At 40.3% G+C, this 17,554-nt stretch overlaps 2 long non-coding RNA genes across 5 annotated transcripts; one reads left to right on the forward strand and one right to left on the reverse strand.

Moving 5' to 3' along the window:
* Nucleotides 1–2,444: 2,444 nt before the first annotated feature.
* Nucleotides 2,445–4,082, reverse strand: LOC101475532 (uncharacterized). Of its 2 annotated transcripts, none has more exons than XR_013093844.1 (3): nt 3,761–4,082; nt 2,834–2,927; nt 2,445–2,717 (listed from the first exon to the last, which is right to left on the reverse strand). It is a non-coding gene; the product is annotated as an uncharacterized LOC101475532 (long non-coding RNA). The 2 variants fall into 2 exon arrangements; XR_191108.2 differs by lacking the exon at nt 3,761–4,082 and adding an exon at nt 3,042–3,743.
* Nucleotides 4,083–6,803: 2,721 nt separating this feature from the next.
* Nucleotides 6,804–17,150, forward strand: LOC143413256 (uncharacterized). Of its 3 annotated transcripts, XR_013093891.1 has the most exons (4): nt 6,804–7,011; nt 10,747–11,198; nt 14,286–14,387; nt 16,459–17,150. It is a non-coding gene; the product is annotated as an uncharacterized LOC143413256 (long non-coding RNA). The 3 variants fall into 3 exon arrangements; XR_013093890.1 differs by having other exon boundaries at nt 12,436–17,150; XR_013093889.1 differs by having other exon boundaries at nt 14,286–17,150.
* Nucleotides 17,151–17,554: the final 404 nt, after the last annotated feature.

Genomic DNA, 17,554 nt, shown 5'->3' on the forward strand with positions numbered 1-17,554 from the left:
ACCTCCACACTCTCCTCTATAGCACCCCCCACCTTTCCCGTGACAGACATGGGCCTTGATTACATCATAAGCTGCCCGAAACCTCTGCTTTAAAGCCTGGGATTTGTGAGCAGGGCCCTTCTGTTGCAGAGCAGAACAGAGAGAGAAGCGTTCGGGCCTTAATCTATCAGGCGTCAGTGTATATCCCGCTCTTCCTCCAGATTAAAGCCGAACCAGGTTGCATTCACAGATGAAAAAGACCTTATTTTTCTTCTTCTTTTTTTAAACTATATACTCCCTTCTGGGATTTTTCGATTGGACCCCTTAATAAGGTCAAGTGTATTGTGTGCATCTGTGTGGGCAAGAGAAATGGTAATTTTCCATGTAAGTCTCTATATAATGGTGAAGTCATACACTGCGTGACATGTATGCAAACTGTCACTGCAGATTAGAGGTTTTATTAGCACGCTTTCTTTCTCGCTAAGTCTCTCCCTTCTTTATTTCTTGATCACTCTGCAGTATCCATCCATAAAGTGCGTTTCATCTTTTTAAATTTGTGATCAAAGTAGTACCAAAATAGCACAAGATAAAAGCCTCGGGATAGCTGTCACCAATTTTACCCACTGCATCATATAATGCTGGCGCTTCACCTAAAAATGTATTCTTTATTCTATTTAAAGTTGATAATGGAGTTTTTGAGAGTTTCATTTCAAAATAAGAGCTCAAATATCTGATAATAATATATGTTTTTAACTTCCAGCAAAATGTTGCTTTATTTATTTGACCTCTCCTCTCAAAAGGAGTTTACTATGAATAATTTTAAATACTGTAAAACCTCATTTTGTTGGCTAGAATGCCTCGGCTGTAAAGTCTCTTACATTAGTAGAAGAAAAAGACGCTTGCAGAATAGTTTAGCAGAACTCAAATATGCCATATACAGGCAATATTAGTTAGACACTACATTTCCATAACATTAACCCATTTACATTACATGCCTGTTAAATAACTGAATCCCTTTTTCCACATGAAGAGGTAACATAGGTATCTTATTCAAAAACAAGCTTTTCAGATTCATAAATTACTAAGTAGTTTGACTTAAATTACCACTTTGATTTGACTTGTTTTTGTAAACCTGGTTTTATGTTTTGGTAATTCTGATTTAAATGTAGTAAAAGTTGGTGGCTTTGTGTCATCTGGTCCTTTTTTTGAAGGCTCCTATCCTTCCTATGTGAAATGTGTTTAACTCCCTGATGAAGGTTTGTACATGACTGTGCCATGAGAATAAACATCCTAAATAACCTAAATAACTGTAGACCTCATTCTTCTGGATGAATGAACACCTGTTAGGTGGTTACATCACCTGCATTTGTACCAATTGCTTCGTATGAGAAGTTCGACTGCTGCACGGAGGTACTGCAGACATCATGGTGCACCACACTGCAGTGCACACTTTCAAACTTCAGATAGATCATCTGACATAAAATCAAACCAAAATCTAGGCAACTAGGTTTCAGTGTGAGTGCCTGCACTCCATCCTGCAGGTGATAATAATAATAATGGATTGGATTTATATAGCTGATATGATATATTTAGTGGTGGAAAAGCTCTCAAAAGAGAAGAGGCAGCGATATTGATTCTCCCCCGCCGGCAGACTAGGCTGCAGCACGAGCTTCAGTGGCCCAGCTCCACAGGGGGCACTGCAGGGTGTGAAGGGAGGGGTTGGTCATTCTTGTTGCCTGGAGTCGTGCAAGCAGACTCTGGGGCAGAGCTTTAATCTCTACTAATCGTTTCTTAATACGTGCATCCCAGGCCCTATGCCCGTGTATGCATGCACACACACATATGGGCAAACTACTTGCAGTCCAAGCCCCCGCTTGCTCTAACAAGACATAATCTCTTACCGCTCGCCCATAGGGCTGGACCACAACTTGAGAATGCATCTCTCATCAAGTCGATGAACTCAGTAACCTGCCTTTGAGGTGCTCCTTAGGGCAGGGAACCCTGCTTTTGAGCTATGCATGCCCCTCTAGTGTAAAATGGAAACTTTTCTAATCTGTGGAAATGTAATCAATTCACTCTAAATCAATTTCAATTTAGATCTAGGCGTCTTGCCGACATGTTGCTGATGAAGCGTCTTCCCCCATAATGTAGTCTAATAATGGCCTCCTCACCTTCCCGGCTCACACCTCTGTCCACCTTCAACCCAGACACTGCGTAAGAACGATGATAATCTCATTTCACTAATGCTCAGTAGCCTGCATTAGAACACAGGCGAAGCACTGTCTCAGCTCAACTCTACCCACCCAGGAAACTGTGTGTGTGTGTGTGTGTGTGTGTGTGTGTGTGTGTGTGTGTGTGTGTGTGTGTGTGTGTGTGTGTGTGTGTAACAGAAAAAGAGAGAGAGAAATAGAGAAAGGGGCCAGGGGGGCTGTGGGATAGAGGGGGCACTGAAAAATGCGGTGTAACCTGAGCTGCTCGGTCCATCTGGAGAAGGCCTTGAATTGACAAGGGTTATCCCTCAATGCACTTTGCTGCAAAGAAGATCGTTAGACGGAGTCTGACACAATGGATCGGTCTTTTAAAAGTATTTATTTGCATTACACACAAGCAAATATGAATGCTAGATAAACAACGACGCATTTCAGTGATGAGTCAGCAGGTGTGCACACACAATTAAGAACATGTCAAATCCTTAGATTCATGCCCAGACGGTTAGGCGTTATACGTGCGTGATATATCTGTAACACGAGACAAAAAGTGCAGTTAACCTGAATCAGTTGCCCAGAAAATATCAGTCAGAGCTGAGATCCTTTATGTCAAGTAATATGTGTATCGCCACAATCTAAGCACTTACCCATTCTCTGTTTTAATGGCCAATCAGCACAAAAAGCAAAAGAGCCTCTGCAAAGGTCCACTGATGACATCCACGTAGATCAAATATAGCTAGCCTGCAGGCAAACAATACAAATCATATTAGCTAAAGCTGAAGTGTAGGCTATAAAGCAGGATTTAAGCAAAGGCAGATAAAGAGGTTTTAATCCCCAGATCCCCCTGTCACCTACATTAGCAGACCCTGACCCAGATATATGAAGCTCAGTATGGAGCTTGTTTTTTGCGCCAAACTGTCAATGGGCTGTTACAGCAAACCAAACTAACATTTGAAAGACTGCCTTACTCTCCACCCTTTCCATTTGGGGAAGGGAGGGAGGAGGGGAAAAGGCTGCACTGAAAAGAGAAGGGTAAGATGACACCGCACGGTTTGCCAATTATGCCATGGAGCTAAGAGAGGAACCCCCTGATGGCTGGCTGAAGGCGGAGGAGCTGAACCTGTAGACATAAAGTGGAGCACTGCAGAGCTGCACTCATTTGTCCACTTGTCAAAGACTGACTGATGAACCATTATTTTAATTACATTATCTTCATGGAACAAACTGCGAAGTATCAGTTTCTCCATTAAAAATCATGTTTGTCATCATTATTGTTTATTCTCCTGTCCCCACGCCCCAAATTAGTTAGTTTAGCCTACATCAGAAAAAAAAATTGATTCTGAAAATCTCTGCTTCTTCTTTTTCCTCTGATCTAAACTTGTCCAAATGAAATAGTAAGCTGAATATATGTTTTGTTGTCCAAGTACTCAATCCGCCACTACATGTTTGAACAATTATGCGGTAAAACTGTCAGCCCGATCTTGCAAAGTGGAGAACAAGGTAATACTTTAGGATGCAGTGCTAGACTTTTTCATTGATTGCATTCAAATATCTTGTTTCAAGAAAACACTTACATTGATTTTTTTCCTTCTTGTTTTTAGAGGTGAAACCGTCTCCCAAAGCTAAAAATTGATTTCTACTTGTCCTGCCTCCTGCACGTCATCTTTTCTGAATTAAAGAAGCCAAACACTTCGGAAGTTTTATCTAGATCCTGATTGTTCTTTAAAATTGCTCGTAAAAAAGTTTATACCAAGTCACTGGAGCTTTGAGGCCAGGGTGTGCAGGGGAGGAACAGAGTCTCACCCCACCCTTCACCACCGTCAGCCACTCACTCATTGACTTAAATGAGCTTCAGATGCTTCTCTGCTTGGGGCTATTTTTTGTCTCCGTATTGTTCTCAGCTGGTGGATGCTCTCAGGCAGTAGTTGGCAAGTCTAGAACCACCGGATCCATCTACCTCACCAGTGTGAGTTCTACCATTGCCAAACACCACCTGATAGCTGTAGGGCCTCTTCTTACAAATGAGCCATAAACATGGTTGAAGCCACTAAGACGAGATGGCATTTAACTGAAGCTGAAAAGCATAGAAAGAAGTGTTATTTTTAAACCAAGAATAACAATGAAACGATGTGAAGAATAAGCTGGCTATTTCATAGCCCTGCTCTGCTGATATCATCCTCCGGGGTCGTGGTTTAAGACAGACTAGAACAGAAGTGTCAGCTCCATATCCGCCAAAATACATGAAACCAAAGGTACAGCAAGGAGAATTCAGAGTTCAATCATCAGCACATTTTAAATAATAAATACCAAATGTATCAATCCACAATTGTGCAAAAGCGATGGAAGTCTGTCTTGTCCTATATTGGCACTACACATAATTGCTCAAAGTATATATACAGAAGCAAAAATGTGCTAGTGCCAAAATGGGCAAAGAAGAGGAGTGGCTGGGGCATCCAAATGCAAGCAGTTGTTGTTATAGAGACACCTAAGGACAGAAAGATGCTGAAGCAAGATGAGCGCAGCACAGCTCATGCAACCGCACCAGAGTCATTACATCACATTCACCCCACCCACAAGCACAAGAGAGAGGAGCCACAGAAAGTAAGCCGCGATAGACGGGCATCGTCATCAAGTGGTTCTTTCTCTGCTCTGTTTATGGCCCTATGGTAATTCACTGATAGTGAGCTCTCACAGTGAATTCTACCAGTGCCATACACAGAACAGGAGTCATTGTCACCCCAACACCAAGGGACAGTCATCAAAACTATGCAAACTAGACCACCAACCCACAAGAGCAGAGCAGATGCAACAGCCTGGAGAGAGAGTGCGAGAGAAGAGAAAGAGAAATGAGAGCAAGTGAAGAAATTATTTTAGAACAGCCACAGCCTTCAATATGTCCGTAGTGTTGCAGTGACGCAGCTTAGCTCAAGACTGACTGCACTGCAGTGGACTGATCCACACACTGAGTAACAGGTCAAAGCCACTGTGCCTCAATGTGAGCAACTAAATATAAGTCCAGTCAATCCTACGAGTGAGCAAACACCCTCTTCTACCTGTTCCCGTCTAATCACCTGTACTCCCGCTTTTAGATTTCTAGGAACAGAGAGCTAACCCTGACAGCATACGCACCTGATAATTACATATAAATAAGCATGTTATGCAGTTATAAAGCAACTATTAATGTTTTTTTGGTAAGTCGGATTTTATGTTGTTGCTTATAACATATCTAGAGGACATTTTACAAGGTTTCGTGCAATACTAACCCTGAATCTCAACATCTTACCCACACACAATCAAGCCAAACAAAACGCTTGATGGATTTTGCTCTCTTTAATTTTTTTACTAAACAGTCAAGCAATTAATATTTGGGAGTGAAAGTCCAAGATTTTTCAGGAACAGGCGCTGTTTTTTTATTCACACAGAACTGGATAACACTGACAAAATACATTAGCCACTGCTTTTTTGCTAAGACCAAACAAGGAAACATGTATGCACTTCACTGATCAGTTATCAAACCCACCGATGTCTTAAACTTAGGTTTGGCACATAAATGACCCTTACGTGGATTGATCAGTAATCCCTTTACATCCTGGCTCCTGCCCTCCCCCTACACAATCAACCTGCTCAAAGTGTGACACCTTTAACAAACCTCTTCATTTACCTGCTGTATTTGTGTTGAGGTGCATCAGTTATGTTATAACGACCCATTCATTTTAACCCTTGTATGGTGTTCGGGTCTGTGAGACCCGTGTTCAGTTTTTTTCAAAAGAAAAATTAAACAATTAATTATTTTTTCACGTGTAAATGTGTTGTGTCTTTCCACTCACTCCACTTGATTATAACTGATTTATTTATAACATTTTATATAAAAGAAAAACGAGAAGCACATTAATTCATAAATGTGATCTAACAAAGGTAAAGGGAAAAAATTAACCATGTTTGCTGTTCATATGTCTTGTAATTGGGATGAAGTAAACATCTGTTGAGTAATTTAACATAAAATTGTTTGATAGTGTTAATTTGGAAAGCCAAAACTCTAGCGGGTCCACCAGACCCATGAACACTGGCTGAGTAACAAAAATACGAACACCACACAAGGGTTAATCTTTAAAATCTGTGATAAAATAAAAGTTTTCATCATTGTTGATGTTGTTGTTATTTCAAGAGTTTACATGTAACTAGTATGAGTACAGGTAAAAGCTGGCTTGCAGGTTTTGTGTCAGTGAAATGAAAATAAGGATAAATTCACATATCGTGTGGTGTATCTGTGATTTGAGTCTGAGCTTTAAAAACAACAAATCCCAGTCAGACTGTAGTCAGACTAAGATATCAGCAATGAAGCAACTCAACTAATTCAAAATGTCTGTCAAATAAATATGCAAGGCTTCCCTTACAAAAATATACACAAACAACTGAGCCTATTTCTCTTTTCTTTCACATCGAAATAATAAATAAAAGGGTTTAAATCACGATACTGCAGCTGAATCATAACCTTCAAACCATCTCCTGACCTTGGATATGTTGTCAAAAGAATCTTTGCGCCACAGATAATCCGAATCAGAGAGAAGCTAGCTGTCCTCAGCGCTGTCCTGGCAGGGCCCAGACGCCCCACCCTTGGTTCAGCCATTAGCTTCCCTCACCCTGGGCCCTGCAGTGCGCGGAGCTCCCATTGATTCCAGCGATCAAACCATGTACTAAGTGATTCTTCAGACGCCCAAATGGCTCCCTGAGCTAGACTCCCATTGCCATTTCCTGGAGAAATCAATACCACTAAAAAGCCAAGTCCGGAAAAAAGAAGAAGAAGAAGAACCTGTGTCCTTTAAAGGTTTGCCCGTGTTTTTCCATACCTTAATTAGTTAAGAAAGGAGCTTCATGAGATTTTAGTAAGGTGTTTTTAAATGAGAGCCTCTTACTCATGGAAGTAGAACAGAGAAAAACAAGGACAGTATTTCTGAATGAAAATGAAATCAGAGAAAACATTACTTATATAATTTTGTTCAATAATTTATTCAATTTGTTCAATAATTTAAGACATGGAAACCTGCTCTTGTTAGCGATAAATGTAGGTTTATCTGGGAAATAAAAAACAATTTAAAAAGCCATCTTGTTTTGATGTGTAGTGAAGACCAACTGTCAAAGGGAAAAAACATATGTGAGGTTTGTACATTTGCAATAATTATGTAGCTTTTCTCACAGACAATTTCCTGATGTCGTCTTTGACAGCTTAATTTAAACCTAAACATGGCGCTATAGTTACATTTCATGAATTCAAACATAGGCCAACTTATTAAAAATCCAAGATTACATGAGAATATTACCTGAAATGATGTAACACGTCCAAAGGGATGTTTAGGAAGCACTCATAATTCCCTTTCATCGTGATTAGACACGCTGTATATTTTTGAAATGTTAACACTGCAAAGTCCGGACTTCCTTTTCTTTCTGTCATCGTTAATTTAACCTCAAAGCTGCTCCAAAGCCCCTTGTTAATCGCATTTGTCTGAATAGGGAGTCTACAAGTCCTCAACTTCACGGTTATTTCAGGAGGATTTATCACTCCTCTAAGTCCTGCAGCAAGATCTAAATTCAGTCTTATGACCTGAAACACACAAAAATCTACTTCAAGTCACATCTAAGTACTTATATTTTTTTTACGTTTATATTTAGGGACCCCTCCCAACCCCCAACCCCCCCCCCCCCCCCCTTTTTTTTGGCCTGATTAGGAATACTGTCCTGTTTCATAACACCACACACCCTGTATACAATCCTAATTACCCTCAGTGTACAGGGATTTTAAAAAATGGGAAAGAAAAGAAAAGAAAAGAAAAGAAAAGGAGAAAAAAATTTCAACATACCCAATTCAGTATTAATCCGCAGGATTAGGTTGAGGTCTTCACTGTATTCTCTTGGTATTGGACGGAAATAGAAGCAGGTGCAACGTGATTACATACCACAAAGCTCGAGCATCACCGAAAATAAAAAAGAGCCTATTTAATTATCACAACTGCATTAAATTGAACATTTATTTAAATAATATTTTATATATATATATATATATATATATATATATATATATATATATATATATATATATATATATATATGTATACACATTTCGCATTTCTGCTATTTAGTCTATTTCATATTAATTTCGACCACGTTTAACGGACTATTTGTGCGGATTTTTTTAACCCTCACGCCAGAAGAGGTTAAACAAAAGTAGTACCTTACATTAAATTGAATTAATAGCAGTTGAAGTTTTTAAGTTGAAGTATTCGAATAGCCAGATTTATAAAACGACTGATCTGTTAGTAGGTCATTAACCATTCATCTTTTAAAAAAAAAAAACAAAGTAAAACAAATTGCAATATTAGCCAAGTATTTTGGTAGGTAACACGGCCTCCTCGCCCATCTTTTCTCATTTGATGTGAACCCTCTCTTTAAGCTAGCCTGTGTATTCGGCTGCTTTATTTAAACAACTAACCTGTGCGTTAAAAAACAACAACAACAAAAAACCGAAATATTGTTCGTACCTTCCTCTCAGTCAATCGTCGTGCGTCACGAACCGCTCAGAAGTCGGACCCAACTCACATTTTAGTCCTTAACCTATCATTATCATTTAAGGATTTTCCGCTATTAACATTGTGTGGAAGTGACACAAACCTCCCGTCTGTGTTGCCCACAGCAGGACTGCAGAATTACAATGAAACAAAAGAAATCCAAGCAGACTCCTGAACTTCCTGAGTATCAAATGTCAATTTCAGCCCTGCGCTCCTCTCTTCTCCTCTCTATCCCCCTCTCTCTCTCTCCTACCGGTTCCCCCTCCCCACACTGAAACCTCCTCCCATTTACCTGCGCGTTCCGGCTGCACACTTACAGAAAGATAGGTGCCCCGTGCACCTTTTTAAGCGCAGACACACAAAGCGGCAACAACACTCGACAAGAGTGAAACTACAGCCACTGAAATTCGCCAACGTTTTAATATTTAAATTTTCTGAAACGTCCTTTTGTTTCAAATCTTTACTTGAATCCTACTTTTACTAACAAATTTAGAGCTATTTCTGTGTGTGAAATATGAGACAGGCCCCTACCCTTTAAATGGTATGCGCAAGGAACCGAAAATGGTACAAAACGCACCTCTGTTTGGCCTACCTGCATTCATAACAGTGGTCTTTTTTCTTCCTTTTTTTGTCTAGGATCAAACCCAGCTTCTATCCAGTCTCCCTTCTCTAGGTTAGAGTTGTGAGCACACATGCAAGGAATTGCCCGGTAGCAAATAAAAACACATTTTTCAAGCATCTCTTCCCACGAATCAAATAATCCAACCTTCACGAGCCTCTCTTTGCTCTGCTGCGTTTGAGGGCCTCTACAGTCTTTTTAAGAGTGGATCTCTCTGAAGAGACCTCAAACAGGGCGCTGTTTTTAACCCCGGGACTGCAGCACTCTGGGTGGATGAGGATTGGTTTTGTCTCCGGATTAAACGATTTCCTGACAAATAATTTGGACCAACCCCCTCTTCTGACTGGGCTAACCCGAGAAAAGGTTGCGTCGGATTCTTCTCCAGCTGGAACATGGAGATTATTCTATTTTGTCCTACAGCCCGCGTGGATTTTAAGACATTAAAATATGTTTAGACAGTTAAAAAAAAAATAGGAATGAGAGGAAAATTGCAAATTTAAATTGGGCCTTTCTGACCACATGATAAGAATTAACATTTACAGAACCTGACTATTTCTTCTGCATCTTAGCATTTTTCTGCAATCTTAATGCAAACACGTGGGCTAAATTGATTTTAATCAGTTCTTTCGTCCTTTATACATTCTAATGTGAATTTAAAATTCAATATTTATTGTAGGCTATATTCGAAAAGTAGGATATTCCTCTGTAAATGCTTTTAAAAAAAATCAACTACACGGTTCCTCACCGGCCTGGTGCCTGGCTAATGGCCTGCAGGCCTGGGTTGCTATATAGATCACTGGTGCACCATCGTTTCGCATCTTTGCAGCACATGCAGACCACATTACTCTCCCAATGAGAGGAAGAGGGATAAAATAAAGGCATAAAGCAGTGCATCCGCTTCCTATTTCAGTGTTTCACATTCTGTTAAAAAGTGAGCACAATAAAGAAAGTAACTGATGTACCAAACGTAAGATTAGGTGCTGACTGGCATGGCCTGTGATGCATTTTCAGAACATAAAGCAACCGTGCATCAGATAGACTTTTTGGGACATCTATCCCAGCTCCACCAGCACCCCCTCCCACACACTACCACCATCACGGGATTAGTTTTAGTCGGCTGAGGCTGCAGTTCTTGGGTCGAGATGCTGTAAGATCAAATGACTACGTCCAGATGGCTAATGATTATCAAACACTGCATTTAAAGCCTGCACTGCCGGTTACTCTGTGCAGATTGCGTAACATTTCCTGTCCGAGGATAGCAAGAAAAATGCCTTTGCTGTAACACCACTGTAGGACATAACAGGTTCTACTTTTTTCTTTTCTTTTTATAGTCACCTACATTATAGTTGATTTATAAGTTTCTATTTATTATTCCTTCCAGTGAAAACCATACAACCTGGCGAACCTGATGTGGGCCTGGTGTCTTGACGCAGCGCTGGGCCTTTAGTGGGCCTCTCATGTCGTCCTCATCCTCCTCCAGGTTTTACGCAGAGCTGCACATCACCGGAGTGTCCTTAGTTCACTCTTGGATGCCTAATATATAAGGGCCAGTACTACCCATCGTCCTCTCTGATGGCCATACAGAGTCCATTTACCTGCTGTTGATAATGAGGCAGATAACGAAGCAGACAAAACTCGTCTAATATTTAGAGGTGATGGAACTGGGTCTGGTTACACTCATTTCAGAGTGAGTAGCGACAGTGAAATTAATCCTCGGCGACTCGTCGTTGGTGCTCAATTGATGGAGAGCATGAGCACGGAGCCCCTCACTGGCTTGAAGTGGTTTCCACCTGGAAATTCTGAAATTGGAGCCCCGGATCATCTGTGTGAGAGGTCGGTAGTGTATACAGGAGACGAGCAGCACTCGATGAATATTTAAAATACTCATTTGGTTCTGTGCTGTCGTGCTGAAGCCAGATGAAACAGGTGCCAGCGGAGGGATCGGATGGAGGGCCATAGGATGAAATAATAATAGGGCAAGATTTAGTCTGTTGTTCGAAAAGAATAACTGAATAGATTAAAATCAGGATATTATCTCTCTCTCTCTCTCTCTCTCTCTCTATATATATATATATATATATATATATATATATATATATATGTGTGTGTGTGTGTGTGTGTGTGTGTGTGTGTGTGTGTGTGTGTGTGTGTGGAGAGAGAGAGAGAGAGAGAGATAATATCCTGATTTTAATCTATTCAGTTATTCTTTTCGAACAACAGACTAAATCTTGCCCTATTATTATTTCATCCTATGGCCCTCCATCCATATATATATATATATATATGTGTGTGTGTGTGTGTGTGTGTGTGTGTGTGTGTGTGTGTGTGTGTGTGGAGAGAGAGAGAGAGAGAGAGAGAGAGAGAGAGAGAGAGAGATAATATCCTGATTTTAATCTATTCAGTTATTCTTTTCGAACAACAGACTAAATCTTGCCCTATTATTATTTCATCCTATGGCCCTCCATCCATATATATATATATATATATATATATATATATATGTCACAGGAGAAAATACTGATTGATCTTTTATATCATATACAGTCATTGCAATTATTGTTTTTTATCTTTATTTGCTGGGTATATTGGATACAATAATTACATCTTAGTGATATAATTGCATTTCAATTATATTAAATCATGAGGATTATGACAATGATTTGTTCATTCTTTTTGAGAAAATATGAATTTTCAACCTAATTGTTCAGATGGGGGATCAAAGCATGCAACATCGGGAAAATGTTAATAACCCGAACAAAATGTATATTTTCGCAGGAATGTCCAGTTTTGCTTAAACAAACAAACAAACAAACAAACACAAAAGCAAATTGCAAAAATAAATAAATAAACTGGCTTAGATTTTAAGTCCTGCTATTTTTTTTAATCATTATTATTATTATTATTATTATTTGTAGAAAGTAGAATCTACTGTTATATCATCTATATATATCATCATGTATTTGCCCCCCCCCCCCCCCCCAACAAACCAACTTCTGCAAGGTGATTTGTATGACTCCTGCACCACCTGTCATCACTAGCACTGTTTCCCTGCTGTCTTCTCCTGCTTTAGGCTCTGCAGAACAAGCAGCTCGGTGGTGGTCTTGGTTGGGGAGGCGTGTTAATCAGCGGCTCATCTATTAGTAAAGACCCAGCAGCATCATTGTACCGCTTGCTGCTGTTGCACCGGCATCACTGCCACCTCGTCCACCCCCTGCCGTGCCAGTGAAACAGAGCTTGTAACATGAGAGAGCACTGCCTGCCACCTAACACCAACACGAGAAACCTTGCACTCTGGCTCAATTTATTATTATGTATATGCTTTAAAAAAAAAATCATACATTAAACCTAATACAAATTTATTCAGGTTACAGCACATAAAAAAAAATCTAATTTCTGCTCTTGTAACTTATTAAACCATAAAGCTGGAGGCCTAAAGTCACAAAAAAGCATACACTGTCTCTTTTATACACATAGATTGGCTGAAATTGCCTTTGTTAGAGAATGTGCACACAAGGCAGGATCACTGCTAAAAGCCTTGCTGTGGAAAGTGCTGTAGCCAACCGTGATTGATCATAACTTGGAGCAGATAGTCATGAGTCTAATGTGAAGCCTCGGGGCATCATAATGCCTTAAAAGGCCACAGAGGCACAGGACACCTGACCACCCTGCTCAGCGTGGACCAATCAGACAGCTGGTGAATGGCTTTGGCATTACGTCATGCAGGCCCGCAGTTTGTCTTGACCAACGCACTGCGGATAAAACAGAAGCTTTAAATATTTCATTGAGGATCTCAGGTTGCTGGACTTCTGGAGGTCAGGGCTGTGTGGAGACATAGCCTCGCCCTCTTCTCCCTCCCTGCATCCTCCTTTTCTGATGCAGGAACAGGGTGTCGGGCTTTAGAAAGAGGTTGAACAATACTCCTTAGCCATATTGCATAAAATAAAGCATATAGTGTGTGGGCCTGTCATCATTTGTCATCAAAGCTGCTGTTGCTTGGAATGCCCAAATTCAGATTTAAACTAACACATCCTAATTACAAGACATGCAAATATGCTGCTACAAGATGTCAGATTTTCACCCTGCCAATTTTATACATAAAGGTGACATTACTCATCACTATTACTCATAACCTTGACAAATGTCACCTTTTAGTTTAGACTTCGGATTTGCATGTTTTACAGACTGTGTGTGTGTGTTTAAAAGATAAGGTTTCTAACATGCAAAGATGGCAAAATGAGAGACACAAGTCAGTTTTAGAAGCTTTTGTTTTTCAAGATTTACTCAAACTAGGGATTACGAGTCAGGTCAGCTGCTGTTGCCCTTTCTTTTCTTTCTTTTCTTTTCTTTTCTTTTAAAATCTTTAAATCTGTCATGTAGCTGAAGTGCAGTAGCCTACTAATTTGCTGCAGAACTCCTTGATGACATTCAGGATGTGGAGGATCTGGCTGCTCACCAGGTCTTCCCTTATTACATCAATCTTTGTGTGGCAGAATCTTTTTCATGTTTTCTGGCTGTGCTGGCACACAAACCACGACCTGTTGATCACCTGACTGACATTCCAGGCCAAGATGAAGACCCTCTAGGGCTCCGACACGCTGTGGCTTGTGGCCTGGCACTGAATATACAATAGAGGAAAAATAGAAGTGTATGCAGGATGTACTGGAAGGCTGTTTGTAATTTATATTTTTTTTTCTACATAACCTAAAGAAAGGAAATAGATACACAATACAGCAAATTTACAAAAAGAAAAATGAACACAGAACTATAAGAGAGTAATTATGTGGCTCTGCACTGCTACTGCAATAAGAACAGACAGGAAGGGAGAGCAGATTGCTGCGTGACAGAATACATTTTTCAGAGGAGAGAGGATTAAACAGCCTTATGTCACAGCATTTATTTTCTCCTGCTGTGATTATACAGAGCGGGTTGCGACTGAGGACAAAGGATGGAGCAGGAGGCGGCGCCCTCATCTGGCCTGTTGGCGGACACTGCACTGAACTTTGAGACTGCCGTCATAGCAAGGTTGATCGCACACAGCTCAATATCTCCCTTCAAAATAAAACCCCAATCCCTATAGCTCTCACAATCTTAACAGCTCTTAGACAGATCAATGAAGTATTTAATACTGATTTACACACCGAAGCCAAACCTCTCCACGTCTTCCTAAATTTGAAAGAGGTTGATTCTTTACCCATGAATAGCATTCTTAAAGGTAAATATGCTCCGTAGATCAGGTGCTGTGTGTCTGAGGTCATTCGGCAAGACTGGGGTAGTAATGTGAGTCTCAAGTTTCACAGTACTCACAGAGACTATGCCAGACTTTAAGTACAAACATGATGGGGGATATCAGACACAGGAGTGCAGTTCGACACTGACACCTAGTGGAATAAGTTGATAGTTAAAGTGGACCTGTTATACTATGTTATATTCTATTCCAGCTTAGCCTCTACTAAAGCGAATTAGCATGGTTCACACTTTAAATTGAGCCCTCTTTATCTTATAGTGGTCCTTAGCTCAGCCTCTCATCTCTTCCTTTAAGTCAACTTTCCTCTGATTGGCTGCCCCTCCTAATCACAAGGTTGGGCAATTTGTCCAGAGCTGAAGGCACCTTTAAGTCAGATGCATTGCTTTATATCCAGGACTTTGCCACTTAGTTGCCGTGTCTTATCGTGTCAAGTGGACCTTGAGAGGAAAACCTGAAGTGAGAGTCTTAGACGGAAAGAAAGAAAACCGAAAACTTGAATCTCATTCTCCTGTGCACGATAGATGTAATACTGATGAAGTTTATAACCAGCCTCAATGATTATTTGAAGTATCCAGACACATCTGTGCCATAAGATGAAAAGAATACTGTTTTGAGGCTTACATATTATGGTGTCTAACCCCAGATGGACACAATGGGCCAGATGGAGACAAAGTATTCTTTTTGTGGTTCTTCAGATTGTCTTCTGGTAGTATTTGTATAGGATACAAAAGGAAAACAGGGGTAAGACATGCAGCAAGTGGCCCACAGAGGAGCCTGGCTGCCTCATTATCCTCACAGCGTCTGGGTCACCTGCTTGAGCTTAACAGCACACTGTTGTTGCTGATTTGTCAGTTGCACATCCATGATCCAAACCACAACTCCACCACATCCCAAAGGTGCTCTAGTGGAGTGACATATGTTGATTGTGGAGGTGAATTTAGTACAGTGAACTCAGTGGCATGTTTGTGACACGGCTGCTGGAAGCACCATGGAACAGTTTGGGCATACATCGATGACCTGACATGACCAGCAACAATAGTCAGGTAGACTGTGGCACTGGAACCATGCTCAGCTGGTACAGAAGGGTCCAATCATTACACCACCAACAGTCTGAACCAGGAAGGATGGATCCACACTGTCCTGTTGTTCACGCAGTAGCCTGACCCTACCCTCTGAATGTTGCAACAGAAATTAATCAATGAAATCTTTATTTTGAACCATTCTGTGTGTTAATCCATAATAAAAAATAATTGTTGATACAAATTTAGGATCAACAAAATGATTTTTCTTTTTAAAAAGCACCATATTCCAATTATTTTTTGCACCTTTACTGTTTGAAAAGCTCATACATATAATACACTCATCACACCACACTGGCATCAACAATCATTCCATGTCCAAAGTCACTTACATCCCTTTTCTTCCTCATTCTGATGCTTAGTTTTAACTTCAGCAGGTTTTCTTGACCATGTCTACATGCTTACACTGTGTGCACAATTATTAGGGAAGTGAGTATTTTGGCCGTATTATAATTTTTATGCATATTTTCCAACTTCGAGCTGGATAAACTTGAGTGCCTATTGGATTTAAGCATATCAGGTGATGTGTATTTGCGTAATGAGTGAGGGTGTGGCCTAAAGAGATCAACACTCAATATAAAGGTGCGCATAATTTTTAGGCAGCTTCTCTTCCTCAGGCAAAATGGGCCAAAAAAGAGATTTGAAGGACTCTGAAAAGTCAAAAATTGTAGAAGTTCTTTCAGAGGGATGCAGAACTCTTGAAATTACCAAGATATTGGGGGTGTGACTGACCACAGAACCATCAAACGTTTTGCTGTTTTGCACCCAGATGGATGGGCCCATGGCTGGATCAGTAACGGACACAGAGCTGCACTTCGACTCAGACGCCAGCAAGGTGGAGGTGGGGTACTGGTATGGGTTGGTATTATTAAAGATGTGCTTGTTGGACCTCTTCGGGTTAATGATGGCCTCAAAATCAACTCCAAAACCTACGGCCAGTTTTTAGAAGAGACTTTCTTCAAGCAGTGGCACAGGAAAAGGTCTGCATCTTTCAAGAAGACCATGATTTTTATGCAGGACAATGCTCCACCGCATGCATCAAAGTACTCCACTGCATGGCTAGTCAGTAAAGGCCTTAAGGATGAAAAAAATAATGGCATGGTCCCCTTCCTCACCTGACCTAAACCCTATTCAGAACCTGTGGGCCCTGCTTAAATGGGAGATTTATAGTGTAGGGAAACAGTACACCTCTCTGAACAGTGTCTGGGAGGCTGTGGTTGCTGCAGCACAAACAGTTGATTGTCAACAGAGCAAAAAACATGTGACAGTTATTGAAAAGAAGGGTGGCTATATTGGTCACTGATTTTATTTTTTTGACATGTTAGAAATGTTTATATGTAAATTTTGAGTGGTTTTATTCTTCTCACTTTAACAGATGAAAATAAACTAGTGAGATGGGAAAATGCTCATTTTTCATTTAGTTGCATGATAATTCTGCACACTAATAGTTGCCAAATAATTGTGCTTATATTCTCATTCTCTTAAAGACAAAACCTCACTTTTACTTTCTTAAACATTCAGGTTTAGGTTCATTAACATTTGGATTGACCGAGTGCACTGTAGTTGTGAAATTAATCCTCAAAAATCCAGCTTGCCTAATAATTGTGCACACAGAGTAATTGTAATGAATTGCTACCATTAGATTGGCTGATTGGCTGATGATGCAATGATCGGGGACCATTCTTAATTTCGTTGTTCTCATGACAATGACAATAAAGTTTCTGATGATGAGTTTCTGATGATGATGATGATAAAGTACTTGTATTGATGAGCAGCTGAACAGGTTTATCTAACAAAGTGACCAGTAAGTATGTATCTGGAGTTTAAAGTGCACAATTTCTCTCAGGAAAATGTGCAGATAAAAA

This window comes from Maylandia zebra, linkage group LG17, assembly GCF_041146795.1.
Source record: "Maylandia zebra isolate NMK-2024a linkage group LG17, Mzebra_GT3a, whole genome shotgun sequence".
Taxonomy (NCBI): domain Eukaryota; kingdom Metazoa; phylum Chordata; class Actinopteri; order Cichliformes; family Cichlidae; genus Maylandia; species Maylandia zebra.